Here is a 26,268-nt window from a genome sequence, read left to right as displayed (position 1 = left end):
TCAAATTCTCACGGCACGATTTCTTGGAATGCTATTGCCCTTTGGGTTATGACCATCACACAGAACCCAAGATGTCCACATGAGAAATGTACCCTGTGATTTTACATAAAGCAGCTTCCTCTGTAACACACTGTCAACATCACAGTTAAAATTATCAAGAATCCTTTAAAATTATGATTGTTTTCCTGAATGTTTCAAATGCTTTTACATTTACTGAAAAATCCTCGTGAAGAAAGACCTTCCCTGCGAGTGAGCACTCTGTGTCCCCAACTCCCAGTACAGGCGCTCGGATGTCAGGAAAGGCCCCTGCAGCTCAGAGCAGAAAGGCTCCAGGGCGGAGCCGCGAGGTGCGCACACGCGAGCACACGTTCCTGCACTCTCCAGGAGAGGACAGGGAGACATGCAGCGAGACAGCGCTCCTGTATTTCAAGACTCACTCCTACTGCCACTTAGTAAGGGGCCCTGTAAAAATGTAACTGTTAGTGCTGTCAGAGCTATGAACATCACCCCCCAAAGACTTTCCTATTCCCATGTAGATATTAACCACATTCCTAGTAAGCAGAGCGATCTCACAGGAGGGCGTGCCTGTCTTGTGTTGTGCTGCTTGTAGGGACCGAGGGAGGCCACCGTGCTCCGTGCCGAGTGCTTCACACACACCGACCCACGCAGCCCCTCGCAGCACCGCTGGCAGTGGACGGACCTGAGACGTGGGCACAGACGGACCCGGGCTGCGAGTGCAGCGCCAGTCAGGACTGGAACCCAGGCCACCCTAGGTCCCTGGATCGCTCCGCTTGTGTCCATCTGGTACATTCTAACTCAGGTACCTGGTCTTACCTGAATTAGAGATAAGGTGGCTGCTGTGTTGGGTTTTTCTTTTTTTAAACTAAAAAGTCATTTGCCAAAATAAGTAAGGAAACCAATGATGGAAATGTATTTTATTTCTGAGACTGAGAAACAACACATGTAGTCATACAGTAAAAAATGCTAGAATCAAGTCAAAAACCGGAGTCCGATCCACACTTTTCTAGTAACAGAGACCTGGCCGTGGTCCAATTCCTAACAATCTCATGTAAGACACTGAATTACTGATACCGAAATTGTGGGTGGGTGGGGGGAAAGTGAGCTTAGCAAACAACTGTATCACTGGAAACCTATCAAAGGAGGATGGCCATCAGCAATGAAATGATAGCTGGGAAAGGGATCCAAGACGAGTGCTGTGATTAGACGTGTTCAGAGTGGTTTAGAGTGGTCGCTGCACCATGAGGACGGAAGGAAAGGGGGGGAGGGTGACACAGAAGACACTGGTCACAGCCACAGAGTACAATCCAGGGCCCTTTACTGGGAGCTCCCTCAACTCTTCTGAGGGCGGTACAACGAGGGTGGGACCCTCTGTTACTGTTTGCTATTAGCCTTAAACAGAAACAAAAGCACAGACAGCCCGGGCAACAGCACAGAGCACGGCCCGGGGGCAGCAGCCTGAGAGGGCTGGGAAGGTGACGGTCCAGGGAGCGAGGCCGTGGAGTGTGGCCAGGCCCGCCGCCTGCCTGAGGCCCAACGCACCGGCAGAGCACACAGCTGGCCCACAGGGATGCTGGAGACTGGGGCCCTCCCCAGAGCAGGAGGAGGAGAAGGAGGAGGAGGGGGGCACGCCCCCACCAGTGCCCGCACTGGCCCACAGGATTCTGCCGTCCCCGCCCCACTCCAGCACAGGGCTTGCGGAAATCCCTCCAGGGTAAGAGGAAAACTCAATACCAATGACATCAGCCACCTTGGCAAAAGGGTATAAATGCTCACCAGGAATTATCAGCTACATGTATTACTAGTCTTCATTTCCAAAGAAGAAAACTGGGGAAATATGAAACTAAATATAGTAATGGTTAGAGAAAAATAGGTCCACATACAGTATACAGAAGCCCCTAGTAAAGTGCCTGAATATTTCATGAAATGCAGTACGTCTCCATAAATGATTACTATTAATAAATTAAGAGTCTCTTTCTATCCAAGCATATAATTCTAGTATTGTCTTTATTGATTAAATGTGCAGGAGCTAAAATACAAGAGGGTGTTTATGTCATGGAATAAAACACCAATCAATAAATCCACCAAAAAATTAAAAAAAAGGGATTTCCACTTTTACGTGTGATTTGTCTTCAAATTTCTTCCACGACATTTTAAGTAAATTGACAATACGCTGACAGGAAAACCAGGCGCCAGCAGGGGAGCAGGCGCACCCCATGCAAGGAGCGCCCGGCCGGGCTCAGCCCACAGCACCAGGCAGGCGGCCGGCCGACTGCCGCACACGCCACCTCACTCACACCCGGTCAGGAAGCTTCGTGGGGATATCTTCCCGCTGCAGAGCTCCCCGGGGGCGGCGTGAGCGGTTCACCTGTGCTGTTTCCAGCACTTAGGAAAGGAGCTTCTAGTTTAACAGCAATTTCGGGTGAGGGAGGGAGAAAATGACCTCTTAATGTATTATTTTTAAAATATTATTTGGTAAACAAGAATATTCAAGTTGCAATTTACATGAAAAGGAGCTAAAACTGGTCGTGCACTTTCAGTGTGTTTAACCAACCTTTACTGAGCTACTTAGAAGTGAGAGCCCGAAACTGGGATTTCAAAATGCCGCTGCTGCCTTCTTTGAAGCTCACTAGGCAGGAGCACACCAGTCGGAGACAGGTACAGGAAGGGGCCCTCTGCCTCTCGTGCCAAGGTTTACGCAGAGCTAGGACAAGTATCTTAACTTGAAATGTAACTATGCAAAAAATCAGAACACAACAGAATACATTTAATAATAACATCGCACAGAACACAACACCCTCTTCATTCAAGGACTCGGCAGGCCTATCAAGAACGCGCAGGGCTCCGGGAGAAAGGCTCAAGTGTCAATTAATGAGAGTTCTGGCTGAATTACTTTCCTATAGCAATTTATAATAAAATAAACTAAGGGAGCCAACTGAAGTAAAAACACTTGGGAATCTTAAAATAATAATAAAGTCAGGATTGTTTCTTCTCTTTTTAATCGCCTTATCATTTAAAAAAGGATGTGTTAACAAACATTACCATTATAACTCATCCTTAAGTGAGAGCCAGCAAAGAGGGGGCTTGAGTTACAAGAATGAAAACCCCCATGGAAACCCAGAACTTTCCAGGAGGAGGAGATCCAGGACGACGGGAGGCAGGGGGAGGCAGGCCACTGGGAAGCGGCGGCCCACGGCCCAGTGGGGCGGGCACATGTGTCATGGGCACGGTCCGAGGGCTTGAAAACCAAGGGCATGGGCTTTCCAAGGCACTCAGTGTGTTTGATTTTATTTTTAGTGATGACAGAGAAATAAAGGGAAAACAGTAAACAATCTGTGAGAAATAAATCTTCTCGCCAAAAAGGAAATCCAGAATCTGGGAAGGACAGATACTACACCTGACCTTAGCCAAAAGGCCGAGAAGCCAAAACCAGTGAGCTCACCTAGCACCCACATCTTAGTTCAATAAATACAGTTTTTCATTAGAAGGGTCTAGCATTCTTGAGGGGGGGGGGATTTAAAAAAAAAAAGGGCACTCCCAGGGCCCTGGGCTATCTTAGTGTGCCCGATATTTAAAAATACTCAAGGAATGACAGAGACGTATCAAAAGCACACAGAAGACAACAGAAACAGGGCCCCAGTGACCGGTGCGGGGAAACAAACACCAAAGAGACTGCTAAAATCGAATCATAAACTTAAAAAAAAAAAATCTAAAAGATAGATTTTACAACTCTTCTACTACTAAGTACAGGAGGACGAGACATGCCACAAAACCACAATGCAATCTTCAACGATCTGTTGTGTTCTTCCCTCAATGAGCATAAACAGAGTTGACTGTATAGTAACCATATTTAACCTTGCTCGGTAAATTCTGGACTACATTTTTGCTTTAGAAAACTGCAAGAGAAAGGTGACAGCGACTCGTACTTGTCTGATTTGTAGATTTGGCAATAAGATGCTTAGTTACTCCAATTTCTCATTCTCATACTAATATAATTTGCCCTCCCTGCATTATTAGAGGGGAAAAAAATGGTTTCTATTATTTGGAGTTTCACTTTCCCAATGAGATGCTGAGACGTGAGACTGTTACATGTTCAACCACAGCGGCACGCTAAGATGGCACAGGCCCGTCGCTCTTAAAGCAACACTGTGCTTTGCCTCGAAACTGAAATTATGCCACAAAAATTAATTCTGAAGTTTGCACTATAGCACTTGAAACAATAAATCCATGAAAGTTTTCCAGGCATCTCTGCTCTGTTTCTTCTAGTTTTTCCACTGCAGGTTCAGTATGAAATCCAAGAGGAAGGGATCTCAGTTTTATCACCATTAACAAAGGAAACCACCCCTGTTACTAAGTAAAAATTGCAGCACTTGGGCAAAAATGGATCGTTGTGTGTAAAAATTCAAATAGATTACCGGACTAACACAGGCCCTCCTCAACCTGAGCTGATGGAGGGGGGCCTCCTGCTGCAGAGGCGAGGGGAGGTGAAGCAGGTGAAAGCCAGCGGAGCAGAGGGAGGCAGGGCAGGCCAGAGGCAGAGGAGAGCAGACGTGCAGGGCAGGGCTCGCATAGTCTCACAGCTACGTGTCATATTTTGCAAAGCACAACTGACTGAGATGGAAGCTATTCTGCATGGTACAGTGGCGCTGGCTAACTAATGAGAGTTCCATGGGCTGCGCGTGAGTCCCCTGCCTCATCTGCCACCCTAATGACAGCGGCCACCTGCTGTTTTATTGTCACAGCTGGAGCCAGTTCACACTCCTTGGTGCCGAGCTCTGCCCATGAGCACCGAGCTCTCTCCCCGCCTCATTGCTTTGATGAACTTTTTATGGTCAGCACCCACGAAGGCTCATCTAGGGCTACGCGGCACAGGCTGGCTTCAGGGAGCACTTGCAGGGCCGCAAGGTGACAACGCACAGCAACACGCGGCTGTCAGCACGGGCAGAAGCGACTGTACAGCACTGCACACTTTTGCACCACAAGGTCCACAACAGGTACAGGTGCCGTGGGAGTGTCAGGCTCGATGACGCCCCTCCCCCCTCACGGCAGGGTCAGGACCGCAGGGCGCGGCCAGAGCGGGGCTCTCTGAGGGCGCATGTTGTTACCAAAAACCTAATGTGCTGCTGATGATTGTCGCCACAAAATTAAAATGCTCTTCACTTTTTATAGAGTGAAAGCCATATGAAAATTTGTTTTCCCTTAGCTTTCAAAGTAAGGAGGGATCAAATTTATGCAGAATCAAAATCTTATTTGCATCAATAAACAATTTTAAACCAAAAATTCATGAGTTGTTTGTAATGTCTCTTAATTTTAGAAAATGCCTCAATTTTAGGTAATGATGTACCCGCTGATTTTAAACGGGACCTGCCACGTGTCATTTCGGCGGTTGAAAGGCTATTCAAATAATGGCGTCCAGAACACCAGGACCCTCTGACCTGCTTTCTGATAACTGCCGGCCAGACACACGGGACTCACTCAAGGGCGACTGCCGGTTGGCAGAGGGCAGATCTGAGGTCACTGTAAAAATTTTAGCAACATGGGGAAAAAATGGTCAACCCTTATAAATTACTGTGTGGAAATTACTATCTTTATTATTTATAAACATAGACTTTGGTTTAATAAAAGTTTAACCTAAGAAGAGAAACTCTTGGCAGCATCAGAACATTTCAACCTATCCCCCCATATATATATACACTAATATTTTTTAAATATTCAAAAACCACCAAGTCACATTTTAACTTACTACAGCCTAAAAACTATCATAAGGCTGTAAACCAGTATATTTAAGTCTTTATTCAGTAGTACACCGGATGGCAACTTTTTGACAAATTCTTCAATGTTAACAGCCAATAAATATCAATTAAATTTATTTTAAAATTCTACCTACAAAATATATGTTGCATATAAACATATGAAGTGATTTTTATGTTACTTTCTCCTCAAAGCAGATGATTTTCACTATAAAATGTCCATTGATGGCTAATATTCAAAATATTGGTATTTTAGTTAAGACATGGCCCTGTGAAGTGGACCAGTGGCCCCGAGCCGGATGTCCGTGTGAATGCACCGCGGCCGCAGGCAACACCGGAAAGCGCCTGTGCTGTGCTCCGTGCCGTCCACGGCACCCACGTGCCCGCTTCCATCTGGAAAGGTAACAAGCTCAGACGTCTGTACACAGGAAAGTTCTAGGAAGCATTCTGACAGCTTCCCTGAATACATCGAATTTTAAGTGCAATTATTAACAAAAAAATTTGTCATTAAATTATAAATTGGCGAAAACTAATTTCCATAGCATATCTTTTTAAATCAAACAATTTTTTTAATGATAATCAAAAGATAAACATGAGGAGATCCTCTTGTGTATCTTTATCTTTGCTGCATTTAGGACCAACCATGAATAAGACGACATACACACGTGCCATGCATATAAGGCAAAACATTTTTTAAGTTCTACTGAGCCCAGACACTTTTCTTCAGCAATTTAGTAACATGCCAGACTTCGAGTTTATGGCACCTAAATTCTAAAAAAGAAAAAAAACAGTAGCTGCACTCACTGGTTGTACTTTATGACATTCACCTTCATATCAAGCAAGCAACTATGAGAAGATAATTCACCCAGTTCCACATGCTGCCCTTTTCCCAGGCAGACACTCTCTAAGCTGCACTGGAGGCACCCCGTGTGACTAGTTCCCGTGAGGCCACGAGTGGGCGCCAGGCCCTTTGGTGTCGCTGTGGCGCAGTTCCTGTGCGAGTGGGGGAGTGGCTACTTGCTAATGCTGCGGGTCTCGCTGTGTCTCCACGCATGAAGGGGGAAAGGAGAAGGAAGAAGTGGACTGTGTTACTAAACAAATGAAAAGCGGGAACTGGACGCGAGGAAGAAGAACGTCGTGCAGTCAGTCCAGTTAGAGCGGTGTGCCCGCTGCTACACAGGAGACGCGCGGGGACCCGGGGCTGCTGGCCAGGCGGAGCAAGCTCAGAGCCCAGGCGTCCTCCGCGAAGCCGGCTCTGGGCCAGGAGGCTGTGTGAGCGGCCCAGCGGCCACCCCAGTGGCTCAGAGCCACAGGCGAGTTTCCGAAGCCGGGGGAAACCGGACACGTGTCCACACGAAGTGCTCACTCACACATAACATAGTCATCATATGTCCTCCATCTGGGTGGCGTTTTGGTTTTTTTCAAAGGAAATGATGGTGGTAACTTTTTCCCAAAACAAGTATGTGATTTCTATTGCCAAAAGCAAACACACAGGCCAGGACAAGAATAGAGCATTGAGCAGGGCAGAAACTCTATGACCCACCGTAGCAAACGATTGTTTGCCAAGAATGCCAGACTAGAAAGCTGAAGAAAAGCCTCACGATTCAACAGCATTTAAATTCTACAGATTTTCCTTAATCTTTTTCTATAGCAAAGGGTAATTTATTATAGGCCCATGAAAAAGCAACTTTCAGCTTTTTTTCCAAATCAGACAAATTTCCACTTAATGGCTTACTTTCCACAAAAGCATAAATCCACAAAGGCATAAATAATTATTCACATAATGCTAGGAGAGTTTTCTTCCATTCACCTCATAGGTGCACATGCATGATTCTCCTCCAGTGCTATAAAGGGAATGCGCCCCCTCCCATTCACGTGTTGAAACCTAACCCCCAAGGTCATGGTGTTAAACCAGGGCTGTTGAAAGGTCACTAGGTCGTGGGGGTGGAGCCCTCGTGAATGAGATTAGTGCCCTTAGGAAAGATGCCTGCCCCAGAGAAAGAGCTTCCTCATCCTTGCGCTGTGGGGACGTGAGGAGGGGACGTGAGGAGGAGCCGTGAGGAGGAGCCGGAGCCTATGCACAGGAGGTGGCCCTCCCCAGCGACAGGAACGCTGGGTTTCCAGCCTCCAGACCTGTGAACGCACACGCCTGTTGCTCACAAGCTGCCCGGTCTGTGGTGCTGTGTTCGGCAGCTGGGATGGACTGAGACACCCAAGTAAGCAACTACTGTATTATCCTTTTAACACTAACTTAAAAAATGTTTTCTTTACATAATATTTAGCATCAAAAATATGTAAATTCTATATAAGAACGAAGTATAATATAGCTATCTGCCTTCTTTTCCCTAACTTCACCTCACTGCCTACTCTTTGAGAAATAACTATGTGCTGAATAATTTTACAATTCCTTGACTGCACAGTTTTACCACACATGTACATGTATGTCAGTAATTAATGCATTTGATAATATTTTTATAAATGATAATGAAGATATTGCTGAGCTGGCTTATTTTTTAGCTTTTCAAAAACAGTATCACATTGTGGCGGTCAAGAGATACTTGGCTTGTTTTTTGTCATCACTGGTCACACTTAAAAGTTGGGGGTTTTTTTCCTAACTAGTCTATTGCCACAAGACTTTCTGTGTTAAACTGATCAGCTTCTAAGGTAGTGGTCTGAGTCTGTCCACATTCTCATTTTCTCCCCTATAAACACCTCCTATGAGTCTAAAAATAAGAACAGTAAATGTTTCCATTATTCAAGAATTAAGAATATATTCACAAACAATGGGCAACATATCTGCCATCAGTCAACCTCATTTGAAGTGTTATTAAATACTACCATCTACAAGTGCACATCAGCCCTTCAGACATAATGGCTTCTCCCCATTCCAAAGGCAGCAGTGTCTGTCCACACAGTGTGCCGCCCCACCAAGCCAGCGTCCTCTGTCAGGGAGAACCAAACCTGACCACTTCTCTGCTGGGCATCCATAAATCATGTCCAAACACAACACACAGAGGAAGGTGACCACGTGCTCGAAGGCAGGAGCGGCTGAGGTTTACCAGGAGGCTTGGATAAAAGGCATAGAATAGCAATTCGAGCAGTAATTATAGTAAAACACCAGCAACACAAGAAGAGATGAAAATCAATTCTACAAACCATAATTTTATTCAATATTCTACTCAAGTCCAGAATCCAAAAAGAAGTTCCTCTTCTATAAAAAAATCCTGCCTGTCCTTTACAAGTCCAACACCTGCTTTCCAAAGGAGAAACTTAGCATTTAAACTTCTAAAACCAAAACCTTAATAATAGTAACAATAACAATAGTAATAACGCAATTATATGATGGCATTTGTAGATATATATCCTTAGGTATAGTATGTTCTAACTCGTTACCTATTATAACAGTGAGTATTCAGAACATTTAACTTTTGTTTCAGTTTTTATATTAAAAGAGACAAACACCATATGATTCCACTTATATGTGGAGTCTAAAAAATCAAAACAAAGAACAAGTGAGACAAGAACAGGACTCAGAGAAGTAGTGATCAGACGGACGGCTGCCAGAGAGGAGGAGCGAGGGCGCGGGCGGAAAAGTGAGGGCGCCGGCAACAACGGCTGTGACCGTGCGCGCGGTGGCAGATGGCGACCTCAGCAAGTGCCTGAATGCCCAATTGTCCTGCCACACCCCCGAACCAGCACGGTGCTGCGTGCCGACTGCACTTCCAGTTCTTGAAGGAGTGGGTGTGAAGGAAACTAAAATTATCTCAAAGGAGACAGTAACCCTTACTAGTCACTTGGTACTTGTGATAAGAAAATCTGCGTTTTCCAATCACTCAAGGAGTAAAAAGCACAGCGGTTAAGTTCAATGCACATTCTTAACTCAGGTGTCACAGGGCCACACAAGGCCACCGAGGCAGGCAGCCGCACTTCTACCAACAGCTCGGATAATTCTCACTGCTGTGTTTCTAGGGGAGAAATATTACAGTTATTTTCCTTTCTGCAATACAGGCAGAAGAATGTACACACATTGATATTTTTTTAAATTATAAACATAGCTAGTATTATTGAAAGAAAAACTGTACCACACATCAAAGTATACTCATGATTGATTTAGTCAGAAGATCCTTGGTTTAAACCTATTATTCAGATAAGAAAACAAAAACAAATAATATTAGAAATCTACAATAACAAGTACATCACGTTCTAGTTCAAAGAGAACTGAACAGAATCATCCTACAATAATTTGGAAAAATAATTGTTTTCAATTTCATGTCACATAGGCAACTTAAAAAATAAATGTATACATGCAACTAAAAATTTGCCACAATTATCACTGTACAATAAGATTCTGCTCTAATTTTATTTAGGATTTTCTTTAATTTCCAGATATTCTATAATTAATGTCTTAATTTAACATTCTGAAGAATATAATAAATACAGGCAGCTAAATGTTTCTGGATATTCTTGCCAACACTGTTTCTCCAAATAACGCCCCCAGCGGCTCCCGAACGCCTGGGACCGATGGCGGGGCGGCGCTCCATCGAGTCCACGGAGGCCCTGGGCCGTCGCAGAGAAGCTGGTGCCAGCCAGGGACGGTCAGAGGCCCCGGCCCCCGTTGCCCACCTCCACCCCCAGGCTCAGTGAGGGCACAAAGAGGAATAAAAACATTCAAAACCCTGGGGAAGCTCACAGGTTAACAAGGGAAATCAGAACGTAACAGGTGGGGATCATCTCCCGAAGCAGGTGACAGGTAAAGAGAAGACTCCTGCAGGAATAATGAGTTCATTAATAATTCTCAGGGCTAATCTACTGTCTGAAAGCCAGGAAAACCAATGTTTGCAGGGAGAGGTTAAACACTAAACTCTTTACCATAAAATAACTAAAAAGCCAGAAGTGAAATCAGCAAATCAAAGGGCCCCATGACAACAGCAAATGCCTTGCATGTTGCATCCTAATAATTTAATGTACAGTATTTACTGGATTCTGAGTTTAGATTTTGATCTACAACTGATTTAGTATCATCTTTACCAAAGAGGGGGGAAAAAAACCCACCAAATTAATGTCAATTAACTCTAAACACATTGCAATTTCAAAAATGTTAAAATACGCAAAAACATGAGTCTTATAAACAAGAAGCAAGTAATAAATCATAATATACCTATTCTTTCAGAGGCAGTGGACACGTCTAAGAAATACAATATAAACATCTAGGAAAACAAAATGTTCCAGATAAAGGCAGAAGTGGTTTAGTAAAATTTCTTTCACAACATTTTAGATTGCAAGAGGTTATTTCCATTAAAATTACCTGGATGAATACCAATTAGGGAACTTCACAGATCCTAAAACAGTGACAACTCATTAGGGTTTTATCACCCCCTATCCTAAAAGGGAGTATTATACACTTCAAATAAACCTTACAATGGTCCTTATCTGATTTAGTAATTTAGAAACTCACAGAGAATCTCCTCCTTTAGAACCATGAAAGCTCCACATTATCATCCTATTATCTTACCTCCAACTAAAGAGAAACCAGAGAGTAAAGGAGAGCTGGGGTACCTACCCACACAGGGACCCGCAGGACAGGATAAAGCCCCACCAGGCACATTCACAGCCCTGCCAGCTGAGTCCCAGAGGCAGGAAAACGGGTCCTACCCATTTTAAAATGTGTTCTCCCTATCTGGTCATACCACTCGCTTCCACAGTTCCAGCAACAATGTAAAAGATGGTTCTTAAGGAGGCCGCTACTGGTATGCGCACACAAAGACGACATAGGTATTTGAAGCCCGAATCTCTCTCTCTCTCTCTCAGGTGGTTCCCAGCGCCTACTGAATCTCTCCACCTGAATGACCCATGGCCATCTCAAGGCCAGCACAACCACGGGGGCATCTGCCCGCACCGCAGCCCCTCACCGCTGAGGCGTGCTGCCCCTCCAGGGCTCTCTGTCTTGGGGACCAGGACCCCGCGTGCACCCTGCCACCCAAGCCACAAATCTCAAGTCAGCCCCCGCACTCCAGCTCGCCCGCCCACCGCCACGTTCTGCCTCCGAGCACATCTCCTGACCCTCCACGCTCGCGGAACGGTTTCCTTGCCTAGTGTCTGAACAATGAGAGGGAGGTCGCTAACTGGACACAAGGTCTAGCACTGTTCTCAACTCGGGCAGTAAGTGCAGCGCAGACGTACCACGGACAGGGTAACCACGGATTTCCCGTCCAAACCACAGCGCTTACAAGGCAGAGGCAGAGGCTCCAGTCCAGACACCACGGCAATGGGAACGAAGCTTCTCCGTTACTTCAGAAAAAAGCTCCTAGGACAGATACTGTGAGCTATCGTAGCTCATTCTACAAGGAAGAAACAGAAGTAGAAAAAGCACTTACACACCCTATAACCGTTCCTAAAATATAAAAATTTAAAGTACAAAAAGAATTATACAAAGAATGATAACTTTCATTTTTTAGCTCTGATTTTACTTTAAACAAAACAGCAAAGAGCGCTTATTGACAGATAATCAAGAGAGTAGAGCGTGATTCAGACTCTAAAAAAATATCAGGTTGCACAAAATAACATTTTGGATTTTACAGGAAAAAGGCAGTCAGACCATTGGCATGTGTCCCAGTGGAATTCAGGCACTGGCCTCATCTCTCATCGCGAGGTTTCTCACTGTCTTTAGGAAGGGCAACTGTCCCAGGTCTCCTGACGCTCTTCTCTGCTACAGAAACTACAGGGAGGAGGGGGTGAAGAGCGCCAGGCAAAGCTCGGCCCGCCCACCACGGCCCACGAAGGTCTGCCCCACGACATGGCCACCGTTCAGCAGTGCACCAGGGGCTCCCTTACTTGCTAGCTCCGCCTTCCCAGGAGCCTTCCCCTCTCCAGGCACCCAGCCCTGCCCCGGCCAGGAGATGAGGGCGCCACCCGGCAGGGCCGCTGGCTGAGCACAGGACAGACTGCAGACGACAACTGTGCTGGGCGCACAGGCCCTCTTGCGGATGGGGAGGGGCCCTTGTCAAGCCAGGGGGGAGCCTGCATCGTCACCCAGGCTCAGGGGGTGTGTCTGACAACCCAGAGACACGGCTACCGTTGGAACTGTGCAGATTGGTCACAGGAAATATATAAAACACATTTTGGATAAAAATCAGATAGAAATTATTGAATTTAAAGATAAAGTCAATATTAAGAAAGTCTCAAGAACTTGTCTTCAACTCTGAGGTCCCAAAAATGTGACTTCACATGTGTCTGGATTGATAAAATGATTAGATCACCAAATTTAAAAAGTAGCAGATGACAAAATCAGAATACCAGTACACTTAGATACAAATCATAAAAATACTACAGAAACCAGAACGCTGGCCGGACTGTGAGCATAATCTACCAGGGTGTCCCACCTGCGGTCTGTGGGCCGCATGCGGCCCAGGGTGGCTACAAACATGGCCCAACACAAAATTGTAATTTACGTAAAACTTTCTTTTGCTCATCACTGTTTGTTAGCATTTGTGTATTTACTGTGTGGCCCAAGGACGCCAAAAGGCTGGACACACCGACTAAAGGCCCCGTGGGAGGCCCAGCCGCGGTGGAAAGGCCCACACAGGAGCGGTCAGGGCCGGGAGCCCGGCTCCCTGGCGGGGTTGCCCGGCCGGTGACAGCTTGAGAAATGCCTGGCGCTGGCTTCCCAGGTTTCAGATTGGACAGAGACTAGCAACCACGTCTCAGCGTACCTTCTTCACAGGCTACAGCAGGAATCACGCGGGTCACAGCCGTCACGCCCTACGTCCTGTCCAGGTAAGAGAGAACGGCCAGTCTGATCAGATCCCTAAGGCTGCTTTAGGCTACTTTGGAGGTAATTATAAGATTACTCAAATTTTTTGTGTGCCTATGTATGCTAACCTGTGTGTATGAGAATGTGTGTATGTATACACATTCACATGTGCCTATCCATGTTATACACACATTTACATACGTGTGTGTGTGTGTGTATGTAATGAAATTTTCCAAATCTGACTATAGGAAAAGTCTGAATGACTGGTCCTACCTATAATTTTCTCAACGGATTCACTGCCTGTAGCGCTACCCACTCTGCAGTGGATGGCTTCCCCAGGCCACCTCGTGCACAGCCGTCACTCAGTTCTGTGTCGCTGGGCGGGTGGTGCTCTCGCGCTCCCGGGATGGAGCCGCAGCCACAACTGCCAGGGGGAGCAGGCTGGCTCTTGCCCTGCTCCCCAGGCACAGCAGTGACCGTGACGACCCGCAGAGCTCACTGGAGAACCCCAGCAATAAGCACATGTGCACAGCATAAGGCCAAATCAGACCCCACCTGGCTACCACTTCAGCACTGTAATTGGGGGAGATTAGGGGAGCCCCCAGACTCAGCTCTAGTAACTCCTCCCCTCCCCCAAATACTGAAATCTAATGATCCATCTGCAGAGAAGCATCAGGGGCCAGAGGAGGAGGTGAGATGCCAAGACAAGGGTCAACTTCCTGCAAGCCCTTCTCCACAATACCACGGCCCCTCGCCTCCTGCATCTGGACACAGGCACCAGAGCAGCTGCCCTTGATCTATTGACCACATTCCTGTGTGAGAGACAAGGGCTTGCGCAGCATCTCCTGAGTTCTCTCACCTAAACCTGCAAGGCGGACGCGCCTGGTGGCAGGGCCTGGCGGAAGTGCATGCCCACGCCCCAGGGGGCAGAGCGGTCCCTCCAGACGGCAGGACCCGACCCCTGCAGCCGGGGCACATAACCGATAGAGGAAGAGATCTCTGCAGAGGCCCCTGTGTTAAGTCCCTGGAGACGGCAAGAAGTACCCGGGACACCCTTGCTCACAGTGACAAGCATCCCTCAGAGAGGCCGCGCACGGTGCGCCGCGCAGGAGACAGGGTCGGCAGGACGGGCCGGTCCGCAGCCACGACTGCGGCGGCCGCAGGGGGCATGCGGCCCCCATACATCTGGGCCTGGCCCAGGGACAGTGGCATCCGACCTCTGGCCTCAGAACTGTAAGTAAATGCCTGTTGTTTTAAGCCACCAAGCAAGTGATGATTCGATACAGTAGCCACAAGCAACAGCGCATTTCATATTTTGCCCAGAATATTACATGTTATAGTCTAAACTGAATCTCTATAAAAAATACAATAAAAGGGAAATGCACACACACAATAAAGTCCTTAATAACATCCTGGGCATATAGGTTCTTATACGTATAGGATTCTCCTTAATTCAATGGTCAGGACACCAAATAAAAGTGTTTTCTAAACCTTTCCATTTCACTTTTTTCATTTTTATTTTAAAATAATCATGGATTTTTTTTTTTGATCTTAGAAAATTAAAACAAGTTGGACCATGTTATAAAGTTTTATAATAGGTAAGAGTCCTGCTTCAATGTGTATTTTTGGAAGTAATTAAGTTCAGTAAATAACCTTACAAATCATGTTCTTCCCTCCAGAAATATATGAACCCAGCTCCAAAAGGAGTCCCCAGAAGCACATCCTCCTGCTGAGAGGAGCTGGGGACAGACTTTGAACACGCGCAGAGCCCTGCCGGCGGGGGGCGCGTCGGCTGACAGGCGCCCCACCACCACGAGGCATGGGCTGGACCCCAGACCGGGCGCATGCCGGGGGCAACCCATGGGCGTTTCGCTCTCTTCCCCCTTCCTCTCCCTAAAACAATAAGCATAGCCTCAGATGAGGATTTTCAAAAATTTAACAATAAAAATAAACAACGGCGGGGCCCTAACACTGGAACCTTTTCTGAAAGGACAATAGCTGTTTCAGAAGCCCCCTCTTTGGGCCGCTGACAACAGAAGCACAAGCGTCAGCATGGGGCCACTGTCCACGGAGCCTTGGGGAGCCGAGTGGAGGGAAGCTGAGCCTCAGGGCCGAGTCAGCCACCCAGGCGGAGCAGGGCGTGCGGGGGCCAGGAGGAGACGTCGCTAACCATGGAACAGTGACAGTTGTAGGCATTCCTGTCTGGCTTATCCTACAAGCGAATATTCTAACCAGTCACCTGGCGTACACCACAGCTTCAGGGAGAGCAACGCTTTAGCAATAGAAAACGTTACTCAGAGTAGCCCCAGCCAGGTAGCCCAGTTAGCTAGCGCATCATCCCCATTGGCCAAAGTTGCAGGTTCAATCCCCGGTCGGGGCACATACAATAGTCAACCAATGAGCATACAAATAAGTGGGACAACAAATTAATGTCTCTCTCTCTCAATCTGCCCCCGCCCCCTTCCTCTCTCTCTCTCTAAAATAAATAAATTTATAAAATTAATCAGTAAATAAAATTCTTTTAAGGAAAAAAATTATTATTCAGAGAAACCATACCCTTTGCAGTAAGAAAAAAAGTATTTGGCACTAAAGAAATGAGGGACAAGCAGCTGCGAACACTGAGGTTTAAAAAGCTCTCCACTTGTCAGTGAGCTGGTCTGACTTCATATGAAACCACTGAAATGCGGAAAAAGTCTTCATGATGCCAAGGACAGGACAGAATGTCAGGTTAAAAACCACTGGCATAACTGAATGTCACATGCAATTTTGACGTGATCTACGTTAAATCTGAATAAGCACCGTGAACCACATGCCATATACCAAAGTTACTAAGAGTGGATGTCTCAGAATGAAGTCACTCGTGAATGTCAAAATTCAAGTAATTTATTAATATTTGCATATAAAAAATATCAGGCAAATATAAGGGGGCTTTTATATTGTGACCTAAGAGATAAGAAACTGAAGACATCAAGCACTTCAGAAAAGTTCATCTATTTTTTTCTAATCTCCTTAAACTAATTTATAATTCCTTTGACACACCTGAACGTGGGTTTAGGCATTCCAGTGTTCACCTGCCAGCGTTCATTCAGACAATGAATGCTGGGCTCTTCCATTCACAGAGAAAGAGAATCGAAAAGGAAACAATGTCCTCATTTTCTTTCTTAACTGAATAGGAACATTAAAAAAGATACCAAGCCTGTGGAGGACACGGCTGCTCTTGGACACAAAGCATCTGATTTTTAATCCATAATCAACTTCAATTTTCTATTGAACTGTAATTCTTATCTTCTCAATTTCAATTAATTTTTAAGGAAATTCAACAAACTACACAAATGCCACATAAAACACTTAGACATTTTTGAATGTGCATTTTTAAATAGACGACTAAATGTTCTCAAATATAACATCATATAGCAAACGATCCTGTGTCATGTACAACTAATATTATAAATGTCTGTAATTAATTATACCAGGGCTGTTTCAAATCTAAAATATTTACTACACCCTCAGAATTTAAAAAACAGCATTACTGCAAAATTCCAATATGCCAAATAAATTGTCTAGGGCTCCCCGAAAACACACACCAGAGCGGGTGCGCGCGCCCCCGCCACAGCACGGCTGGCCCGCGCGCACCGGCCGCCCCGCTGGGAGCCTGCTCCCGCGGGCGCTCGTCAGAAGCGGCGCAGTCACCTGCGGTGCTGACCTGCCACCAATTAATTTTCCATCTTTACAGACAACAAATCATCGTGATTGCCTAATGCACACATACATATAAATGTATAATTATGTATTGATTAGTTTAGATTTTAGCAAAACACAAGAGTACACTGCCTATCTCCAAAGTGAGACAGTAGTTTTGAAAATTACACCAGCAGACCGTGAGCACTGAGTGAATTTACTGCCCCCCACAATGCCAGAGATATGCAGAATTTTCACTCTTCAGAGGTGCACAGTAAGTGATTAACACCAGCTCTGCTCATTATCTCCCTTAACAAAACTTCTCTAAAAACAAATAAATCAAAAATGTCTCCAACATTCCCGAATAAATAAATTACAGACCTATTCAGTGGCAGGAATGATATTTTAAAAAGCTTGTGCAAGCTCATTGTACAACTTTATTACAAAACCACATTTGATAAAAGACTGTCCATTTTTTCTTTGGCTCCATAGTTTTACTAGCAGAAACAGCCTTGCGAGGACGAAGGAACTCTGTAATGGCAGTGTGTCCGGGCCGTGTGAGCCTTGCGCGCCGACAGATTGTAGTCACTGCTAATTAGGGGCTGATACTCCTCATAAAGGTACTTCTAGGAGCCAAGAGTATTTTCTCTCATAATGAGAATATACGAATAATGACAGCTAATAGAAGCCATCACTAAGGATCAGACACCATAAATGAGGACATTTGTACAATGGGAAACATAATTCTTGACTTCAAAAACATGTATTTAGATAGGCTGCAGGGAATTCTTTTTTTTTTTTTTATTTCTGCATAACCCCACAACTTTTGCCCTGAACAAATGCCCACAAACAACCGACCGCGGTGCCGGTGGCTGGTTTGCAGTCCAGCGGGCACCCCTAACAGCCATACTTCCACTCCGTATTTTCAAAAACCTCCATACAGAAATAGTGCTAATCATGGATAAACGTAAAAAGGAAAAAATTAATGAAGTGATGAAATTGCATTATTTTAAAGTGAAAATCAATATGTTCTAGGATTCAATAAAGCTACTAGGTAATAAGTCTACAGCATACTAAAGACTGTAAGCTAACATCTAAAATTAAAACTCCAACGAGTTCACCTATATTTTATTCAAACAATCACTAAAAAACAATTTTCTTTTATGGATGACAAAAGTTATAATACTAGGAGATCTCATGCAAAAAGAGCTTTATCATTATTCTAATCTTACCATTAAAGATATCCTTCAAATTAATTCTACCTAAAACATTTTTGCTCTTTTCAAAAGCACACACACATAAAATAATTCAGTTCAAAACACAATAAGCTCCTCTACTGCCATAACCTAAAAGATTTTTCATGGAATTAAAAAAAAAAAAAAAGCATGTAAATTAAGGTGACTGAAACATGCTTTCATCTAGCAGAGTAATATGGTAGCTATTCATCACCTGAAGTCATAAAACACTAGGTCCCGTCCTTAGCATGTTCTAATGAAGCCTATCATGCAAATGAGAGCGACCTTTTCCTTGCATTCTGCAAGTTCACATTTATTCCAGGAGTACACAGAGTTTGCCAACACAAACTAGCCAAAGACTGGTAATTACTGTAATCAATTAGTAGTTAGTGTCGTTCTGCTCATTTTCAGCTAATGTCAACTAAGCCATTTTTGAGAGAGTCACCCTTGACAACAGCTTTTCTGTTGTTGTTTTTAAAATGGGGGAAAAGGAAAATAAAAAGGTGAAAACGCTCCAACTTTCTAAAGATGGCTTCAAGGTTGAATTCCCTCCACATGACGTGACCAATCAAGACGAGGCCTAAAGTTTGCTGTGGACAAAGACTCTTGGGTTAAGTTGCATATCCTTAAAATGACATTGAAGTTTTCTGCCCATACAAGGAAACATTAATATTTAGATATTTAAATGAAGGACACTCTCCCGCCAGCAGTTCAGACTTGGTAGAACTTGGGCACTCTTCGCAACGGTCGAGTAAGCAGGCCGTGCCCCCGCTCGGGGACAGTCCATTCCGCCGACAGTTATGGATAGGAAACATTACGGCAGCCGGTAATTAAAGTTAAAACTAATACTGTCTCAGAGATGGGGAGTTTTGTAAAGAAAAACCATTTATCATGGCTTACCGTTCCCACAACTGAAATGAATTATCTCCTGCTACAGCACATATCCATTTTAAGCGAGCGCATTCACCAAACTGAAACGAGGCCCGCTCGCCCATCTCAGTCGCATCGGCGGGCGGGCACAGAACAAAAGCGGAACCGGTCGCAGGAAATGCTCCCCACACAGCGCACAACGTAACACCTGGAATTGCATGTGTGGACAACGGAAACAAACACCGGTTTCCATTAAAGGCCGGTGCGTCCCAGAAAACCAGCTTACTAAAAAAAAAAAAAAAAAAAAAAAAAAAAAAGGAAAGAGAAAAAAAGAAAAATCTATAGTGTTTTCCCTAAATGTGGCTGATTTTTAGATTTACCAGAAGGGCTGCAGGAAAACCCAGTGCCAGTGGCTACTTGCTAAAAAGAAATGTTAATTTCCTATCAACAAACGTCCTCGCACTAGACCCAGCCAACAAGTGAAGGACAATATATTCAGCTCTCACTTATGAAAATGTATGAGAAAACAAGAGACTGTTCACATGCTAGAAAGAAAATGAAAGTGCAGTATTTGAGAAGTTACCCGAAAAACAAAATAAGAAATGAGTAATTTCTCTGAGATTCCTGAACTCAAACAAGCAGCAAGACCGGGTGCCGGCCTCGTCTCCACCTGTCAAACTGCGACCCCCCACGCCACGTTCTCCTTGAGCCAGCACGATCCAGGGCCTTCGCAAACGTCCGCCTCTGCCTACCAAGGAATTACAGATCCTAAATAGAGAAAAGTTACCCGAGAAGAGTGCTACAAGGGTAATCAATACGTGCGTGTGTGTTACACTGACTCACAACTGTGTGTTTTTGTGTCCTTTTATTTTCCCCCAAAGAGATAAATACTTGAAAACCAAAATGGTACACATAAAAAGGCACAATACCATATTCATATGTCAGATGAGAACGTTCAGTTTATTCATTTTCTGGTGCCTGAAAATATCATTCATGAACATCTGAAAATATCTATGAGTTGCAGTCTCTTTTTAAATTAAATACCTCTAAAAAAGATTATGTGTCTGTGAATAACAAAAATTATCACACCAAAGGTAGTTTTCTAAAATCTGTAACCATGAGTAGAAACAACTTTCAAAAAAAACCAAATAGTAAACCAAAACTGAAATTAATACAACAGAGGTGTCCCAGGTACGTGCTGGCAGGCCTAGAAGGCCACTTGGGGTCCAGGGATCTGCCTTTTCAAGCCCCTGCACAACTGTGGCAATGGGGGGAAACCGTGTTTGTGTCCCCGGCGAGAGCGGGGTAAAAAGAGCAATCGAGCGGCAGCACCGGAGCGGCGCAGCCCATGCAGCGGCTGACTCCCGCAGCCCGCCGCGGGGAGGCCCCTCACGCGGCGTCCAACACCAGCAACCTGTCGCTGCAGACGCAGAGCCAAACAGCAGGAAGACAGTGCCTTCCACTCTTGTCACATCAGGAGAAGACACCAACGTGGGTGCTGACAGTCACAGGGAGGGGACAGAGCGGACAAGATGAGCGAAGGGGAAAAAATAACCAGTGAGTCTGAAGGGCCTGCGGCTCCTCGCAGGGGTGGCGCCAGGCACAGGCAGGAACAGGTCTTGACTTGTCGCAAGAAACGGCGAACACGAGAGGCTTCACAGAGGATAAAGCTCCGGCCCACAGCTGCCCGCTGCGAGACCCGGTCTTCACGGTAAACACTGAGGACAACTCGTGACCAGAGTTCTGGGCGACACTAATTGCCCATGAAAGCTGACCCGCAGCCAAGCAGCACAGTTCAGTTCCAATCACCCGGGCTCACACGGAGTGACACGATTGGAGGTGACCGAAGACATTCACATATCACAGAAGACCAAGCGCGGACGGGCACCACCGGGCACGTGCCGAAAGGGAGGCCTCGCAGGCTTCATACTTCTTGAATGGAAAAAACAAAACTCGAGGACAACATCCTAGATGTTCTCTCTCTCTTTTTTTTAATATAGCTTTTCTTATTCTAATGCTGGAAAGCAGAGAAAATGAAGTGCCAATAACATTTTTAAGAAATTAGATGTGGTTATTTTATAAAGAAGAAATCTTACAAAGAAAAAAATTAAAGAATAACATTAAGTTTCTGTTCATATCATACTCAATGAATGATTTAATGCTGCTAAAGTGTTTCAATTTGTTAAGAGTGCTTAGTATAGAAAGAGGTTTAAGCAAGTATTACATATTGTAATTTACAATTATTGCAGCATTTCCATTTTTCCATAAGCTAATGAAGTGCATAAAGCACCGTCCTAATGCAGTAATTTAAAACTACATTAGGTAACTTTAAATTACCTTGCTTATTATATCTTATAAAAAAGTCAAAGAGATAAAAACTAGTATTTTAATTGATAATTTAACAGTTAAACATGTTTTACTTGAAGCAGAGAAATGTATTGAATAAAACCATAAGCCTACGTGTAACTCCTATATTTAAATCAAAGCTCAGTAAATCTCGTTCCACTGTGGAGCTGTGTTTGGATTGATCTACACAGAAAAAGCAGAGGAAATTAAATTGATTAAACACTGAACTCATTTAATTATGCAGTGGGTTTCAAAACTGCCCACCTTCCACATTCAATAGATTTCCAAATGCAATTCTAGAAACACACCGAATTTTTTCAGTGACAATGTGGCCTAAAATCATGTGGACACACATGAACACTGTGAAGGCAAAGAAAACCACCTGACAAGAATTATTAACTTGGAAAAAAAGAGTCATCCCTTAAATAAGGAGTCAGTCACTTTTAAAACAAAACAGAAATGCTCGCGATGCACGAAGGGCCAGGGTGGGAGCGTCAGAAGGCCCCCGCAGCAGGTCTGACCCCCGCTGCGCGGCGGCCTTGCCCTCTGACCGGACCGTGGGCCTCGGCGCCCCTCCTGCAAGGGCTGTTTTGCTGAGACAGGAAGCGGGCAGCTCTGACGGTGGCTTTGAGGAAGACGGGCGGCCTCTTCTCCTGGCGACAATCAACACCTATTGTCTTCATTACCGGCCTCTGCTGCTCTCTCAAGCCCAGGCTACACCAGACACAGTGCCCGGATCCTGAGCACCATGTCCAAAAGCCTCCAGAGAGCTTTCAGCAGTAGCTTTCTTACTCCATTCTTAAAGAGGGGGGAAAAAAATAATGCTGCTTTGGAAACAAAAGCCAGTCTGCATGACCAAGTTCAACAAGAGTATTTTAAAGTCAGAAGTTGTTCCGTTCCTTTTCATTCTATGTCCACAGAATGCCTTCATTTTTCCAGTGAGTTCCCAGAAGGACAGAGACTATTCCAGCACAGCGAGCAAGGAGGGCCTGCGGGAAGCATTTCAAGGGCCAGGACAGAGCTGCCACCCCGCGGTCTGGCACTGACCACCGGGTTCCTCAGCGGGTGCGGTGCTTCCCCTTCCCCTCCCTGAGACTCAGCATCTTCATCTGCATGATGAGGGATTTCTTTCTGCTCCAGGGCGCGGGGCCTGCCCTCTGACCCCTGGCAGATCCCCGGGTCACCGGCATCAACGTGACCTGGGCTGTGGAGGGGGCACGTGCTGGACCCGAACCCAGACGCAGGGCACGGAGGGGACGCTCCCACCGCCCCGGCGACGCCCCACCCGCTCCTGGCGGCGCTGTCCTCTTTGGGCAGCCAGGACCTTTACAACGTGCAGTGCCCATGTGCCTGGCTATTCAGGGCATGCACCTCTTTTCCCTTCGATGGTCAAATTAAGAAATGACAACAGCCAACACAATAGCCATCCAGTGTGAATGAAATCAAAATTACCCTTTTTTTTTTCCTTTTGTCAGATCAGCAAAAACCAAAGTATATTTTTGGTGTCATTACTTTACGTGTGCCTGAGATGAGAGGGCTGATGACCGCAGCTCCAGGGGGACAGTCCCTCTGCCACAACTCTGCCTGGCACAGGACCAGCTGTGATGAGCCGCCGGCTGCGAGGAACGGGGCCCCCGACGCCAGCAGGAGGGAAAGGGCTGGGGGACCATTCGCAGCGCTTAGCCCACCGACCCCTCCCAAACACAGGGCGCCCAGAGGGAAGCCTTCCGACGCCACCGTCACCGCTACTGCTCGGCAGCTGAAAGTTGCACCTCCTATGCTGAGGCTACGCCCGCTTGCACCTCCTATGCGGGCGTAGCCTCAGCAGGCTTAGCAATTTCCCACCATGGGATGAGCCCGAGACTGTTTCTATTCACTTACTGGAAGTAAGCGAACCACTTTGTTTGACTTTAGGGAAATGCGATACATTTCCCTAAGAAAAGCTCAAGGACTGACCAACTTAGAGAATTACAGGATCGTGGGACCCAATGGGATCGTACTCACCCAGTGCAGCCCCCGTGAGTGGCTCCCCTGAACTGCATCCTAACAAGGGTGCCTTCCTCCTCGACTACGGGAAACCTGCGGCTCCACAGCGCAGCCCACACCTTCTTAGACAAATTTAATGATCATACGGGTCTACTTCTACAGACTCCAAGTCTGTAACTTTCAGTATTTTTGCATAAATTGTTACATCAGTGCCAAAAAATGGACAGTGAGTCTAGATAGTGTATTTTGCCATGTATAATGAGCACCCATGCTTTTTTGGCTCAAACTCTCAAGGAAAAAAATCTTTAATTTTTTAATTCAACTTTTTGTTTGTTTATATGTAAAAACAAAACTGATTATCGTATTCCAGGGTATTATTTTCCATACAGACATTGTTATCGCTTTCTAGAGTTACACTTTTACTGCATAAACATAAATAAGAGAATTAAAAACATTTATGTAGCTATGGAGTTAGTATTACCCATGCATACTAATTTTTCCCTCAAAAATTTGGGCATGACAGTGTGCATAACACACGGCAAAATATGGCGCCAGAAGACCGCTCATCAGAAAGACTCGCGTTGCCTCCTGAAGGGACGCAAGGACGAGCTGTGGGGCTGTGCTGCCACACAACCAGGACTCAAACGTAGGTCTGCCGTAATTTAATACACTAACCAACAGGCTAGTCCGGAAACAAACCCAGAATGTTGTTAAACAAAGATCAAACATGGGCTCCTAAGGAGGCGTTTTCATTTTCTGAACTCATCAGCCATTTAAGCCGTTCCCTCTCTTGTCTCTCCACTGGGGAAACTTTCCACACATGACGCCATTTCTTCTGTGACCCGAAAGCCCCTCTGGGGAGCAGTGACACCGTGAGCACGGTCACAGGAGGACACTAACTTCAGTCAAAGCCCGAGTGGCCGAGGGCGCTGCGGTGCGGGGCTGCACACGCCCCGCCACGTGCAGTCAGCGACGGACAGGGCGCCGCTAACAGGCAGGGCGAGGATGTCGCCAGTGACAGCGGACTACGAGCCGCAGCGCAGCGGACCACCCACCAGGGAGAGGAGCACGGGGGACACCAGCCACCGCTCCGTCCCGCCAGCCACTGCAGGCCAGCTGGAGGGCCTGTTCCGGCGCCACCGCTGCAGGGGGACAGCATTCCCTGCACTGGGGTCTTGCTCGGCAACACCGAGCAGCCTGTGTAGGAAGCGCCAACTCTGGAAGCCACACAAGGAGAGCATCAAAAGCAGGCAGGGAGAATGCGGAAGTCCGCCCCACGCGGCCCCCCGACACCCAAGGTTCCCCGTCAACCCCCGCAGCGCCGCTCACTGCCAGGCACGGGGTGGCAGGACACTGAGGCCTGGAGCCCCGAGATGCGGTGACTCCCTCCAGGGCTTTGCCTCTCCTCTGAAGCTGTCCTCCCTGCTGCTCTGGGAACCAAAGTCATTGACCTCAGGCCTAACATCCTATCTGAAGACTCCACTGACTCAGGACCTTTCACAAAGATTTAAACGCTGCTCCTCTACGTCCTAAAGGGAACAGCAAAAATCATACTTTACCAATGGTGATATTCTTTTTTATTGATTTTTTTTTTTTTTTTTTTAGAAAAAGAGAAAGGAAGGAGGAAGAGAAAGAGGGAGAGACAAGACATCAATCTGTTGTTCCACTTATTTGCACATTCATCAGCTGACTCTTGTATGTGCCCTGACCACAGGTGGAGCCCAAAAGCTTGGCGTATCAGGACGATGCTCTAACCAACTGGGCTGCTAGTCCAGGGCCACGGTGATACTCTTAGCTCCTAGCACAGCACCTGCCACGTAAGAGAAAGTTAACAGTTGTAGGGAGGAGATGTGAGTTAATTAATCTCAACTGTTGAAGAATGCAGTTAGTTAAAGAACCTTCTTTCCTGTTAAGACATGTAGAAAATAGGAACATCTCTAAGGTTTCTCCAGAGATTAACTGCCATCTTAGAAAATGACCAGAACTTCTACTCGCCTCCAGAAGGTGAGCAGAAATGCCACCAATGCTACGAGCCATGTGAAACACCAGTGGCATTTCCTCCAGGGCATGGCTGAATGCCAAGGTTCAGTACAAGGAATCTAGAATCTGCAGGTTTCTGCAGAACTAGAATTTGGCTATTCTCCTATGACTATAAAAATTGAGGGGCATTAACTGTGTAAGCGGTGACTTACGATCAAGACGCAGCTACGTGAGGGCGCTTATCAGGCCACGCTCCCCTCCACAGGCAGCACACGCCAGGGCTGACAAGGCCCAGACCGAAGTTGTGTTCATGCAGTTCCTTTATGAGTAAGTTAAAGTCAGTATATCCACATATGTTGCAAGGTGCTTCCCCAACACACTGCAGCTTCACATTCCTATGCAATTTGGTTTAGGCATCTCAACTTTCACTCTGCTTTTCAAATTTATTTTCACAGATAAAATTATTCCTTCCATGTGCAGTGTCCCCAAGCTTAGACATCAATTCTTGGCTTCAACGATTCAGCCCTGGTGGTCAGTCCTGCACACTGTGCCGACGCAAGTGCACGGGGCGAGGTGTTTGCTGGGGTCCCTCTGATTGAGACGACCCACTGGCTGCCTCAACACTAAGTACGCTCTCGGCCCTGACCCCGGACAA

At 46.0% G+C, this 26,268-nt stretch overlaps 1 protein-coding gene and 1 pseudogene across 1 annotated transcript in view; both read right to left on the bottom strand.

Moving 5' to 3' along the window:
• ZNF407 (zinc finger protein 407) overlaps positions 1-26,268 on the bottom strand; it is a 320,185-nt gene that overhangs the window by 194,197 nt on the left and 99,720 nt on the right. The gene's annotated exons all lie outside the window — the stretch shown is intronic.
• Positions 3,331-3,445, bottom strand: LOC129078936 (uncharacterized; annotated as a pseudogene).

Source organism: Pteronotus mesoamericanus, unplaced genomic scaffold (assembly GCF_021234165.1).
Source record: "Pteronotus mesoamericanus isolate MK-2021 breed Mesoamerican mustached bat unplaced genomic scaffold, CSHL_Meso_final contig_74, whole genome shotgun sequence".
Taxonomy (NCBI): domain Eukaryota; kingdom Metazoa; phylum Chordata; class Mammalia; order Chiroptera; family Mormoopidae; genus Pteronotus; species Pteronotus mesoamericanus.
Note: the sequence above shows the minus strand (reverse complement) of the source record. Positions and strands in the feature narration are given on the sequence as shown.